This window comes from Capra hircus, chromosome 7 (assembly GCF_001704415.2).
Source record: "Capra hircus breed San Clemente chromosome 7, ASM170441v1, whole genome shotgun sequence".
Classification (NCBI taxonomy): Eukaryota; Metazoa; Chordata; class Mammalia; order Artiodactyla; family Bovidae; genus Capra; species Capra hircus.
In genome coordinates this window covers 22,857,796-22,873,248 of record NC_030814.1, presented here as the reverse complement: position 1 = coordinate 22,873,248, position 15,453 = coordinate 22,857,796, and positions in this window count along the sequence as shown.

Sequence of the window (15,453 nt, the reverse complement as noted above, 5' to 3'; positions counted from 1 at the left end):
CGTATCCACTATGTCTAACACTCTCTGTCCCTGGAATTATCAACATGTACTAGTGATAAAGATTATTCTTTATGAACAGAAAAAAAAAAAACACAAATGCAGTGAGCCTTCCTAAGTAATGAAACGAGGTAAAATTGATTTACAAATACACAGTAGGTGGCCAATAAATAGTGAATAAAATCAACTCTAACAACATATCAACATTCTCGAGAGTAACTTAGCTGAGGGTCCTATAGCTTTCAATTCTGAATCTATTAATATTGTCAATTTTCAGTAGCCCTCCATAGCCAGCTCAGGAGAGCCCAAATGCATCAGCCTGGTGCTAACCTCCTTCTATAATTTGACCTCAATCTGCACCTACATTTTCCAGAGTCTATTATATCCTGTGTGATTCTGAGTGAGCAGACCACAGGAGAAAGTTTCATGGGATTTGGAAGCCAAAAGTGAAACAGGAGTCATTATGTTCTGAAAGCCAATCGCCAGAGGGTCCCAGGCTCCATTGCTATTCACACTCAGTGATGCAAAATCTACCGGATCACCTTCCTGCCTTCTGCAGGGCACTCATGTCATCAAGGTTACAGGTTGTGATGGAGGCAGCTTCCAGTGCAGCATCTGTCTTTGTTCAGCCCTCTTTTCCTCCAGCTTCTCTTCCCAACTGCCAGTCCCACTGACCCGCAGGCCCACCCCCAGAAAAAGAGTGACAACCTTCCATAGACTCCTTTCCAACTCCCCAGATGGTATGCACTCACCTGCCTGCAATATACCCTATATTTCCTCTCATTCTCAGTGTGTCTCCTTCCCAGATCAAGCCCAGACAAATATACCAACTACACACCAACCGTCTTTATATCCCACTCCTGCATTCACACCCTGCTTTCCTCAAAGAGAATTATCATCCTGTGTTATTCCATTACTTTCCCCTAGGATGCCATTCCTGCTTCCCTACTTTTGAGATAATAATAATAGCCAACACTTAACATAAAACTATGTGCTAGAAACTTCCAAATTCTTTAGGGGAAGACATGCCCACAGGATATTGCCAGGCTTATTTTAAGGACCAGGTCTAGAAATTACTTATATCTCTTCCACTCCCTTTAAACTGGCTGCAGCCCAGTCACATGGGCCCAGTCTACCCACCAGGGAGCCTGCGCCAGGTAGAGCAGTACACAGTGATTGCCAAATGTTGACAGCCTCTGCCATGCTCATCCTTCAACTTTCATTTTCCTCCATGAAAACTGCCTTCTAAGCAGAATGAATCTCTGTTTCCTCAATATCTGAAGAACTGTGTTTGCAAATCTATTTTATCAAATTAAAAAAGGAAATAACCTGAACATTTTTAAGTCAATTTATCATGCCACCTTAGAATGAAAAACAGTACTTTTTTATTCTGGGTTGGAATGTAAATCGATTCAGAAAACAGTATGGAGATCACTCGAAAAACTATAAATAGAACTATCACAGGCTCCAGCAATTCCACTCCTGCGTATGCATCCAGAAAAAAAATGAAAAAACTAATTTGAAAAGACATTAACATATGCATACCAGTGTTTGCAACATTATTTACAATAGCCAAGATAAAGATGTAACCTAAGTGTCCATCAACAGATGAGTGGGTTAGGAAGATGTGGAGTAGGTATACAATGGAATATTACTCAGCCATAAAAAAGAATGAAATTTTGACATTTGCAACATGGATGAAACTTGATGGTATTATTCTCAGTGCAATAAGTTAGACAGAAAGGCAAATAATGTATGATATCACTTATATGTAGAATCTAAATAATATAACAAGCTAGTGAATATAACAAAAAAAATCAGACTCATAGATATAAGGACAAACTAGTGGGGAAAGAGAAGGGAGGAGGGGTAAGGGAGGAGGAACAAGATGAGGGTAAGGGATCAAGAAGTACAAACTACTATGCATAAAATATATAAGCTACAAGGATATATTGTACAGAATAGGAAATATAGCCAATATTTTATAATAACAATAAATGGAGCATAATCTATAAAAAATTTTAATCCTGTTATACACCTGAAATTAATATAATATTCTAAATCAACTATACCTCAATAAAAAAAAAAGTAAAACCATCTTCTACAAATGGGTGATTTGGAAACAATTATTCTGAGATCTAGTGTGCAGAATGTATTTGGTATGCTGGGCAGTACTTACTTTTAATTTATATTAGTAGTTTGAATGGATATAGAATTCTGAGCTTCCTTTGTTGCCACTAAGAGTGTGATGTCATAATTCCTGATTGATGAGCTACTTTTCCTGTCCTGCATTTCAAAGACTCTTCTCTATATTCTTGTCCCCCAATTTTCCAGCAATGTGTGTGGGTGTAAATCCCTTGTGAAGCCCTCATGCTGGGCACTCAGTGGGCTCCTTCAAAGTGAAAATGTGCATCTTTCAGCCTTGGGAAATCTTCTCATATAATTCTGTTATTCAGTACTTCCCATTCTCTCTCTGGAAATGTTTTATGAGACAGACATTGGCCTTTCTGAATTGGTCGGTCTTCTGCTTTTCTTACCTTTTCTTCCTTTTGGTCCATTTCTTTGTCTTTTTCCTCCACCTTATGAAAAATGGGCTTAACATCCACACTTTATATCCAGCTTTGTTTGTTTGTTTGGGGGATTTTTTTGGCTGAGTTTTTGTGTGCTTTTTGTTGGGGGCTATCTTATGTTTAATTTCCAAGATTTAATTTTTTGTGTTCTGATTGATTTTTAAAAACAATAACTTGCTCTTGATTCACAGATATGATATGTTCTTTCAACTTTCTGAGAATTTTGTTAATGGCTTTGAGATGGAAGAAGGCTGCATTTCTTCAATTTCTTGTTATATCTCTATTTCTCTTCTAGTTCTTTCTGGATTACTGTCTCCCTTTTCCTTTGCCATTTTTGATGGAGGCTGTATTCAGATATCTGCTGAGCTGCTTGCCTACTTACATTTAAAAGTGAAAATAAAAAGTTGCTTGGAAACTGTATAAAGTGGAATTTAGCAATTGGTGAGTTTCACTGTTGACTAGAGACATGCTCTTTAAATGAGTGATTTAGATCAGTCTCTGGACAAACATACAGACATTCTATGATACTTTGGAACCTCCAGAGAAAATTTTCCACTTCCCTGCCTGTTCAGTTCAGTTCAGTCACTCGGTCGTGTCTGACTCTTTGCGACCCCATGAATTGCAGCACACCAGACCTCCCTGTCCATCACCAACTCCCAGAATCCACTCAAACTCATGTCCATCGAGTCGGTGATGCCATCTAGCCATCTCATCCTCTGTTGTCCCCTTCTCCTCCTGCCCCCAATCCCTCCCCAGCATCAGGGTCTTTTCCAATGAGTCAACTCTTCGCATGAGGTGGCCGAAGTATTGGAGTTTCAGCTTCAGCATCAGTCCTTCCAATGAACACCCAGGACTGATCTCTTTTAGGATGGACTGGTTGGATCTCCTTGCAGTCAGTTCAAGGGACTCTCAAGAGTCTTCTCCCACACCACAGTTCAAAAGCAACAATTCTTTGGCGCTCAGCTGTCTTCACAGTTCAACTCTCACATCCATACATGACCACTGGAAAAACCATAGCCTTGACTACACGGACCTTTGTTGGCAAAGTAATGTCTCTGCTTTTCAATATGCTATCTAGGTTGGTCATAACTTTTCTTCCAAGGAGTAAGCGTCTTTTAATTTTATGGCTGCAATCACCATCTGCAGTGATTTTGGAGCCAAAATAAATAAACTCTGATACTGTTTCCCCATCAATTTCCCATGAAGTGATGGTACCAGATGCCATGATCTTCATTTTCTGAATGTTGAGCTTTAAGCCAACTTTTTCGCTCTCCTCTTTCACTTTCATCAAGAGGCTTTTTAGTTCCTCTTCACTTTCTGCCATAAGCGTGGTGTCATCTACATATCTGAGGTTATTGATATTTCTCCCAGCAATCTTGATTCCAGCTTGTGTTTCTTCCAGTCCAGCGTTTCTCATGATGTACTCTGCATAGAAGTTAAAGAAGCAGCGTGACAATATACAGCCTTGATGTACTCCTTTTCCTATTTGGAAACAGTCTGTTGTTCCATGTCCAGTTCTAACTGTTGCTTCCTGACCCGCATACAGGTCTCTCAAGAGGCAGGTCAGGTGGTCTGGTGTTCCCATCTCTTTCAGAATTTTACACAGTTTATTGTGATCCACACAATCAAAGGCTTTGGCATAGTCAATAAAGCAGAAGTAGATGTTTTTCTGGAACTCTCTTGCTTTTTTGATGATCCAGCAGATGTTGGCAATTTGATCTCTGGTTCCTCTGCCTTTTCTAAAACCAGCTTGAACATCTGGAAGTTCATGGTTCATGTATTGCTGAAGCCTGGCTTGGACAATTTTGAGCATTACTTTACTAGCCTGTGAGATGAGTGCAACTATGTGGTAGTTTGAGCAATCTTTGGCATTGCCTTTCTTTGGGATTGGAATGAAAACTGACCTTTTCCAGTCCTGTGGCCACTGCTAAGTTTTCCAAATTTGCTGGCATATTGAGTGCAGCACTTTGACAGCATCATCTTTCAGGATTTGAAATAGCTCCACTGGAATTCCATCACCTCCACTAGCTGTGTTCATAGTGATGCTTTCTAAGGTCCACTTGGCTTCACATTCCAGGATGTCTGGCTCTAGGTGAGTGATCACACCATCGTGATTATCGTGGTTGTGAAGATCTTTTTTATACAGTTCTTCTGTGTATTTTTGCCACCTCCCTGTCTGTAAGCTGCTTCTTAAGTCAAGTAGCTTAGGGAGGCAAGCAAGTCTCACCATGCAGTATAAAGACTTTCATTTTGTCCTGTTTTCAATATAATATCTTCCCTCCCACCATCCACAGTAAACTTTCCGTTCTGTTTTTTCAAAAATCGATGTTTTCTGTTAACATCAGAGAGGCAAAAAGGACCAAGGAGTTCTAGTTTCTTGTTACAGAAATTTCCAACTAATTCCTCCTGTTTTCAATTTCATGCTGTACTTCTGTATTCAAGGATACCAAGTATCTTTAATTTTGGAGACTCTCTGGCGTCATGTAGCAAAATTTCACTTGTTTCTCATCACTGTCACCACCTGTAGGCACTTGGAATCAGCTTATCATCTTTGCCAGTTTTTTGATCCATTTCTATCTTCTGAAAATGACTTGCTCTGTTGTTGTATCTTCTCCCATTGTTGTTATGCCTCTCAGTTCATACTTACTCGATTTCTTTACTCAGCATTATTTCAGGAGAGTACAAGTTAAACCTCTACATTCAGTTCACTAAGCTTAACCTCCCCGTGTTCTATCCATGTACATATTTTCTTTAACCCAGTACAGTTATAAACTCCTTGAAGCCAGATACCTTATTCTGCCTTCTATCTTCCGTGAGGTCTTACACATGACAGGCTCTTGATAAATGTCTATTTTATTGGAGAGGTGGAAAACTACCTGAAATGCTATCCAGAAGCTCACAAACCTACTTCCCTTCAAGGTATTTGAATAACATTTTTTAAGAAATAAAATGCTTTTCTGTCACCAATCCCCACCATCGTGTAGACAAGTTTTTATATCTCCTCTCACTGTCTTGATTTTTCTCATTGGCTAGCTAAATGTTTTTCATTCAACGTCTACTTTTTTAGCCAAAAGCCCACAACAACATAATTCACAGTGAAATAAAAGGCAAAAGAGCTCTGGTTATTTCAAAATATTAAAGACAAAGTCAGCCAGAATTTTAAGGTAGGTAGAATTCTTATTTGACAGAAGAATGTACTTCTGTTCATAAAGGATTTCATTCTCAATCTTTAGATTTCTATTGGCACCCTCCTATTGTAATTGGAATGTCCTTCCATCAAAAATATTTAGAAGAAAGTGACTAAGTCTTTCAGTTTTTTAAATAATGGTATGCATATTAACTGTTTATACAATTAGGAATGAGATAGTGAACACAAAAGAAGAGATGATGATTTAAAAGAGCAAACTATAAATCTATGACTGTTTTCTGTGATACAGAAATTATTATTTTAAAATCATTAACATTTTTTCATAACTTCTTCTGTGTATGTATGTGTGTGTGTGCATATGTGTGTGTGTGTGTGTGTATATATACATATCTTTTTAAATTGCTCTTCCCCATTGGGGCATCATTTTAAGCTGAAAGTTTTCAAATATGTTATTTTAACTGCCACTGTTTTGTTTTATGTATCTTAATTGAACTTTTAAATTTTGTGCTTGCACCCCATGGAGTAATAATAACCACAAAGGGTATGATTTTATTAATTGGGAAAATAAATTTCAAGACGGTGCCCTAAAAAAGTTAGACAACTAGGTTATAGATGGACTTTCAAGAGATATATGACTATAAATGTGTTAGTGCCTGTGCATCCTTAAATACATGTGAATTTTTTATATAATAACAAATAAAACAGTAAAAAGAAAAGTCTAAACTGCTTTCAAAAAAGCATTACATTCTTGAACTAGTGTTTATAATAATACGGCTTCCCTGGTGGCTCAGATGGTAAAGAATCTTCCTGCAATGTGAGAGACTTGGGTTCGATCCCTGGGTCAGGAAGATCCCCATAACTGGTGTTTCTAAAGGAGGAATTTCACAAAGATTATAATGTTGTTTGCTCAAAATGATTGGATAGCCACTGTATCCAATGGAGGAGAAAATGGCAACCTACTTCAGTATTATTGCCTGGAGAACCCCATGGACAGAGAAGCCTGGTGGGCCACAGTCCATGGGGTCATAAAGAGTTGGACCTGACTGAGCAATCAAACACACACTGTATCCAATACTATGCCATACACTAGAGAAAAAAGAAATGACTCATCCCCCAAATAATTTGCCATTGGACAATTTGCAATAAAAAAACAGACACGCAATCAGTTGCAAAACCATGTGCAAACTGCTAGGGTACAGCTAAACATGGAGTTCTTCAGGCATAGAAAAGATGGAACCTTTGAGTTGAGACTTGCAGAATAGCTAGGCATTATCCAAGAAAGTAAAAGCTGTAGTGGGCATTCCTGAGGGTGAGTGCAAGCTTGCAGAGCACAGAGCAAGGAACAGTTCAGCAGACCTGAGGAACTATGAGAGGGGGGAATGAAGAAGCAATGAGGCAAGAGGTAAGGGCCAGACTGTGAAAGACTCTACAGGCCATGTGAAGGAGCTGGGATGGTAGGCAGTAAGGAATACTTAAGAGAAATTTATGTAATGAAGTAACAAAATCAAATTTATAATTGAGAAAAGTCATAGTGATATGAAGGATAACCTTCCAGGGAGCAAGGACAGATAAAGAGAAGTCATTGCACTACCCAGTGAGAAAGGTCTGAACAAAGGCTCTGGCAGAAAGGCTGGAGGGCAAACTTAGACTAGAGCTCGAAATTCTCCAAGCCAGGCTTCAGCAGGACGTGAACCGTGAACTTCCAGATGTTCAAGCTGGATTTACAAAAAGCAGAGGAACCAGAGATCAAATGGCCAACATCCCCTGGATGATAGAAAAAGCAAGAGAGTTCCAGAAAAACATCTATTTCTGCTTCATTGACTACACCAAAGCCTTTGATTGTGTGGATCACAACAAACTGAGAAAAATTCTCCAAGAGATGGGAATACCAAACCACCTTGCCTGCCTCCTGTATGCAGGTCAAGAAGCAACAGTTAGAACTGGACACGGAACAATAGACTGGTTCAATAGCAATCAAGATTGCTGGGAGAAATATCAACAACCTCAGATATGCAGATGACGAAGAAGAACTAAAAAGCCTCTTGATGAAAGTGAAAGAGAAGAGTGAAAAAGTTGGTTTAAAGCTCAACATTCAGAAAATTAAGATCATGGCAACTGGTCCCATCACTTCATGGCAAATAGATGGGGAAAAAGTGGAAACAGTGACAGACTTCATTTTGGGGGGTTCCAAAATCACTGTGGATGGTGATCGCAGCCATGAAATTAAAAGACTCTTGCTCCTTGGAAGGAAAGCTATGATCAATCTGCTGCTGCTGCTAAGTCGCTTCAGTCGTGTCTGACTCTGTGTGACCCCAAAGATGGCAGCCCATCAGGCTTCCCCATCCCTGGATTCTCCAGGCAAGAACCCTGGAGTGGGTTGCCATTTCCTTCTCCAGATAATAATGAAAGTAAAAAGTGAAACTGAAGTCTCTCAGTCATATCTGACTCCTAGTGACCCCATGGACTGCAGCCTACCAGGCTCCTCCATCCATGGGATTTTCCAGGCAAGAGTACTGGAGTGGGTTGCCATTGCTTTCTCCATGATCAACCTAGATAGCATATTGAAAAGCAGAGACATTACTTTGCCATCAAATGTCTGTCTAGTCAAGGCTATGATTTTTCCAGTAGTCACGTATGGATGTGAGAGTTGGACTATAAAGAAAGCTGGGTGCCTAAAAATTGATGCTTTTGAACTATGGTGTTGGAGAAGGCTCTTGAGAGTCCCTTGGACTGCAAGGAGATCCAACCAGTCCATCCTAAAGGAAATCAGTCCTGAATATTCATTGGAAGGACTGATGCTGAAGCTGAAACTTCAATACTTTGGCCACCTGATGTAAAGAACTGACTCACTGGTGAAGACCCCGATGCTGGGAAAGATTGAAGGTGGGAGGGAAAGGAGATGACAGAAGATGAGGTGGTTGGATGGCATCACTGACTCTATGGACATGAGTTTGAGTGAACTCCGGGATTTAGTGATGGACAGCGAGGCCTGGTGTGCTGCAGTCCATGGGGTCGCAGAGTCAGGCACGACTGAGCAACTGAACTGAACTGAACTGAAGAGGTAGAGTTGGTAAGGACTGGTGACTGACTCGATGAAAGGCAGAAGGGAAAAGAGGAGTTGAGGAGGACCATGACAGTTCTGGCCATACAGAAGGTAGCTCCATTTTTCTGAGACAGGAAATAAACAGAGCAAGAAGTTGGTGGGTGAGAGGAAATGTAAGGAGCTCAGGGTTAGACGTGTTCTGTTTAATGTGGTCGTGTCACACCCAGACAGCCATTTCAGCCGATGGTTGGCTCTCTCTGGTTTAGCACATGGCTGCCTTTCTGAACTGTCTCATTTCCTGCTGCTTCACTGCACTCCAGTCACTAACCTTCCATTTTCATCACTGGGACGCTCCATGTCTGTCTCTGCCTCAGGGATATGGGTCTTCTTGTTCCTACGAGGGACCTTGCATAGCTAATTCACTCATTTCATCCATGTTTCTATTCAAAGCGAAACAACTCTTCTTTCCACTGCATAACCTCCCACCCCATGTCACTTTCTAGCCTTATATCTGTACTTTTCTTTATAATATTTATCACTGCCTGAAATTACACCATTCAAGTATTTGCCTTCTTGCTTTTTGACTGTTTGCCTTAGCAGAATGTTTCATATGGCAGCAGTCTTAACTGACATTCTTTTCTGTATCTTCAGTGCCTAGAAAACTTCATGGCATGTAGTCAGGAATCAACAGGCAGCCCTGCAGGCCTACCTGAGAATGAAAGTCATCAGGTTGTAGTGACACCAACCTTGGTAACTTCTTAGTACTCTTTATCAGTGCTCGGCAGCTTAGACATGAAAAAGGTGGGGGGCCTAGTCCACAGCATACAAGATACCAAAATATCTGTGTCAGGGAAATGAGAGAAGTGGCCAAAAGGAAAAAATGGCCCAAATTGTATTCGATGGCCTCGAAACTAAAGAAGAAAGAAAGTGTATTAGAACCCTGACTCAATTTGGCTTAAGAAGAAAAACAAGAGTTTGCTGGCTCATGAAACTGAAAATTGAAAGAATAAATGTCGCTTTGGGTATATCTGATTTTATTTGCTTGAACTGGGACCTAACATTATCTCGAAGCTCTGATTTTTCTCTGTGTAGGCTTTATTCTTTAACAGGTTCTCCCTTAATGGTTCTCCCTAAGCCAAAATGATCAACAGCAGGAACGGTCTTGTTTCACCTACTTAGCACCCAAGAGAGAGTGGATGTCTCTCCCCCAATAATGCCGATCAAACATGGCTTGATGTGTGTACCCCTGAATTAATCATTATGCCTAAACAAATTGAGTATTATGATTGGCCACATGCCCATCAGTGGATCAGGGGATGATATCAGCACTACTCAATCTATGAACTAAAAACTAGGGTAGGAGTGATTCCCTCAAGGAATATTGAGCAAACAAAGAATGCATGTGCACTACAGAACAGAAAGCTCTGCAGAACCAGTGGGGTGAAGCAAATCAGAAGGGGGCTTCCCTGACAGTTAAGACTTTGCCTTCCAATGTGGGGGGTGGGGATCAGGGAGCTAAGATCCTACATTCTTTGCAGCAAAAAAACAAAACAAAATAAAACAAAAAACCATAAAACAGAAGCTCTATTGTAACAAAGTTCAATAAAGACTTTAAAAAAAAGTGTCCACATCAGAAAATAAAAATAAAGAATGCTTAAAAAAGAAATCAGAAAGTTCAAGTGCTTGAAGACCTTAACAAGTTCAAAGGGTGTTGTTGGAGGAGGGAGGGAGGGAATGAAAGAACTGTCAGGATGGAGACCTTAGACAGGCAGGAGCAAAGTCTCAGCAAATATGGGAGTGATCTGTGATTCAATATTTAAAAGCATAAAAGAAGGAAAGAGGATAGTAAAACCAGGTAGTGTAAACCAAAAATACCATGATTAATTAAGCAAGGGTTAAGAGGAAAGCCTAAACAACAGTAAATTCAAGAAACAACTTGCCCATTAACTGAACTGCCAAACCAATTCTTTACCTCAACATATTGGTTGTTTAATTGGATTGATCAGTTAATGGAGCCAAAACAACAAATATAATAAATAAGCAAATATGGAAAAAATATAGTAAATAGAGCAAATAGGAAGAGATATTTTGAAAATAATGTATATGAAACCTTAAACATTTTATGGGAAGGACTTTACTGTGGGTCAAAAAATGTCAGGATGGGTTTTGTCTTGGCTAAATTCCTTCCACTTGTATTAATTTCATATCAACAAAGTGTTCAGTTGTGTGGTGACATTGCAGTCTCCACATAATTGTTCATCTGACTATTTAGATTAGGGACTGTCATTCCCATATGCTATGTGGTTGAGCTTGGCAAAGTAATAATGTACATCAATTGATTTCTTCCTAAGAAGATAATTGTATTTCATCTAATTTTAATATCTTAAGAGGGTTAAATAAAAGTGGAAAATAATTATATACTATTTGGTTACTATCAGAAGTACCACCTAGAATGTGAACTGGTGTAACCACTATGGAAAGCAGTATGGAGATTCCTCCAAAACTAAAACTGGGGTTGCCATATGATCCCCAATCCCACTCTTGGGCATATACTCTGATAAAACTATAATTTGAAAAGATACATGCATCCATATTCTCATAGCAGCAATACTTACAGTAGCTAAGATATGGACACACTCTGGGCTTCCCTGATGGCTCGGTTGGTAAAGAATCCACCTGCAACACAGGAGACCCTGGTTCAATTCCTGGGTCAGGAAGATCCCCTGGAGAAGGGATAGGCTACCCACTCCAGTATTCTGGCCTGGAGAATTCCATGGACTGTAGAGTCCATAGGGTCTCAAAAAGTCAGACATGACTGAGTGACTTGAGTCAGACATAATCTAAATGTCCATCAACAGATAAATGGATAAAGAAGATATGATATATATATCATGGGATATTATTCAGCCATTTTAAAGAATGAAATAATGCCATTTGAGGCAACACGGATGGACCCAGAGATTATCATACTAAGCAAAGGAAGTCAGACAGAGAGAGAAATACTGTACGATATCACTTACATGTGGAATCTAAGATACAATACAAATGAACTTATTTACCAAACAAAAACAGACTTACAGACATGAGGAATGGATGTGGAGTCTGGAATTAGCAGTTGCAAACTATTATATATAGTATGGATAAATAACAAGGTCCTATTGCAAAGCGCAGGGAACTATATTCAATATCTTGTGATAAACCGAATATATATATATATGTATATGTATAACTGAATCACTTTGTACAGCAGAAATTAAACACAACACTGTAAATCAACTATACATTAATAAAATTTAAAAAAAAAAATGAAGTACACTCAAATCAGGGACAGAAGTAACTCAAATGCTCATTGTTGGTGACCAGAAATCATCTCATGGGTGCAAACACTGTATCATCATATTCAGTAGTGGTGCATAGGAATATTCTTACTCCATTCTGGTTTCCATGAGGAAGTGTTTTCCCCCCAGCACTCACATCTTTTGCTCTACCCTGCTTTCTCATCATGTAGGAAGCCTACCTGTTTGCAGGTATAGGGAAAGGCCAGCTGCACGTGTAGCTCTTCACCAGCACTGGAAGCTGGGGCTCTGCTCTGCTCGTCCATGCTGGAAGTGGTATAGGGGCAGCCCCTGTGTGGGGAGGCACTGCCTATGGTGGCTGCGCTGGTCTGATTCTCCAGTATGAAAATAGGAATCCCACTGTGCTCACATTCTCCAACATTAGTTTTACCAATAATAAAGGAGACATTCGGGCTCTCCATTTGACTACCATTTGTCTTCTCTCTCAAATAATTCCATACTCAGACTGTGATAAGGTATGACATGCAAATCTGAGAAAGGTAGTAGCTACTTTTAAACCAAATGTATTTTAGGAGACCAGAACCTAAAGCAGCCTGCTGTAAGACAGAATTCTACACATAAGCTATTGTCTTCATTGATTCAGATATTAAATAAAAAGAGAAAAATAAAGCTAACTGGAATACAGACCTTAATTAACCAGCCTAGAGGAAAAACTACAGAGTCCAGGCACACGATATGAACTGGGATTCTTTCACATAACTTGGGAGTGTGTGCTCAGTCACAACCAACTCTTTGGGACCCCTTGGACTGTAGCCTACCGGGCTTCTCTGTCCTTGGAATTTTCCAGGCAGAAATAGTGGAGTGGGTTGCCATTTCCTGCTTCAGGGGATCTTCCCAACCCAGGGGTCGAACCTGCATCTCCTGTGTCTCCCGCATTGGCAGTTGATTCTTTACCACTGCACCACCTGGGAAGCCTCACATAACTCTTAACACTCTCCAAACATGTTCAGTCTATCAGCACCTACATCCAATACTGCAACTATTACATTAAAATGTACATAATAAAAACAGATTTTAAAAACTTCCTTTAATATTACTTTCACTCCTTCTGGAGATGAAAGGGAGAAAAACCCTATTTTCCAGATACCTAATATTCATTTCTCCAGTACATTCACCAAACATCAACTGATTGGCTATCTACAAAGGGCAACACACTATCTATAAATGCTATGTATACAAACCACCATGGTTTCTACTCTCAAGAAACATACAATAAAAATGGGAGATGGTACATGTGTACAAGAACCTAGTATAAGGCAATATTTGCTAAGTCCCATAAGAGGTAATAAAAATTCCATTGCTGTTTATAACAAATCAAGACCTCTCTCAGAGGAGAAAAGCCTGTGGAAATTAGGTGGTATTTTCTTTGGAGATAACAGGGGACGGGATAAAAGGGGGAGCAAACATGCAGAGTTTAGAAAGTGCAAGGCGAAGAGCTTTGGGGGAGAAGTGAGAGATGAAACTGGAAAGGTATTTTGGGGCCATATCTGGAGCAGGGCTTGAATCTTAAAGAGAGTTAAAAATGTTTGGAAAAACTGCTGTGTGGGATGAGCAGTGAGTCAGCAAGAGATGAATAAAAGAAGTGCTGAGCAGAAATGACGGCTCAGTTAAAATGAAGGAGCATGAATTTGTGGCAGACTCAATCAGTACAGCTTTCTCTAGCAGCACTCTGCAGCCCAGCAAGGAAGCAAATGCAAGTTCAAGGTCAGTAGGGAATTTTAGGGAATAAGTAAAGACACTGCTGAGTTGGCTGCCCAAGGAAAGCAGCATAGACAGGAAAGAAATGAAGTCAGAAAGACGCTAACAGAGAAGAAGAAAGAGAGCAGAGGCAAGGCTGTGCTGTAAGTAAAGACCAGGGTCAGTGTGATTAACAAATTCGGAATAACTGACACATGATGGGAAGAGGTAGGAGCCTCCGAACTGGAGATTGTAAAGACAGATAATGAGATCCGAAATGGAGCGGAGTTGGGGGTTAGTCGGTGTAAAGGCGGTATGGAGTCACTGACACGATCATAAGCGATGGACAAGATTAAATTTGTTGACTAAGGGGAGCAAGGACCACGGGGCTTTGTATATCACAGGAACTAGGATAGAGGAAGGGAGGTATGAGACAGAAGAGGAGAGATTGCTGAATTTCAGCAGCCAGAACAATAACCTAGAATTGCCAGTGGAGAACATCGACTGTGTTCCCTGTGTTTATGCTAAGTCAAGGTGAAAGTGAAAGTCGTTTAGTCGCCTCTGACTCTTTTCGACTCCATGGACTGGGTCCATGGAATTCTCCAGTCTAGAATACTGGAATGGGTAGCCTTTCCGTTCTCCAGGGGATCTTCCCAATCCAGGGATCGAACCCCAGTCTCCCACATTGCAGGCAGATTCTTTACCAGCTGAACCACAATGGAATCCCAAGAATACTGGAGTGGGTAGCCTATCCCTTCTCCAGGGGATCTTCCCGACCCAGGAATTGAACCGGGGTCTCCTGCATTGCAGGCAGATTCTTTACCAACTGAGCTGTGAGGGAAGCCCGTATTTATGCTAAAGGAAAGATAAAGGAGAAGGTTGTACTGGGAGGAATTTCACGGACAGTGATCTCATTAATGAGAAGGCAAGTTGCTTTACAGAAAAGAAGTAGAAAGAGCAGTTGTGAGAAGATATATAGACAAGTTTCATAAAAATGAGAGGAAATCACAGAGCCTAACCCATAGGACCTGGCAATACAAAAAGGCAAAGTCTAACTCTAGGACTCATTAGGGTTATTCAGAAACATTCCAATTCACAAAGCAGACATAACCTGGACTTGCTTTGGCTAATTAAACGTGATCAACTGATGTGTTACTTCCAGTGGAAGCTTTGCAAACACTTACACAGCTCAGCACAGTTCCCTTGACCTAAGGCAATCTAGAAGCACGTGTCATGATGGAGCTCCAGTCATCTGGGTCTCTGCATGACTCTGAGACGCAGAGCCCCTTTCCAACCTATAATACCTGTATTGTGTGAGTGAAATATTAGCCTTTGTTGATTCAAGCCACCGAGATTTGGGGGATATTTGTTACTACAGCCCAACCTGTCCTGACTGATATGTGACCCAAATAACTGGAACCAAGAAGCTGTTTTACTAAGTACTTGAGATAATTCTACCCATGATTCTCATAAAATAAAATAGTATTTAAAAGTCACAAGATTTTCATCTAGGAAAAGAACTCTGGAAGTTTAGGCGATAACACTCCAAAGATTAGGATACCCCAGGGCTCACGGATAGTTTCGGAGAAGGCAATGGCACCCCACTTCAGTGTTCTTGCCTGGAGAATCCCAGGGACAGTGGAGCCTGGTGGGCTGCCTTCT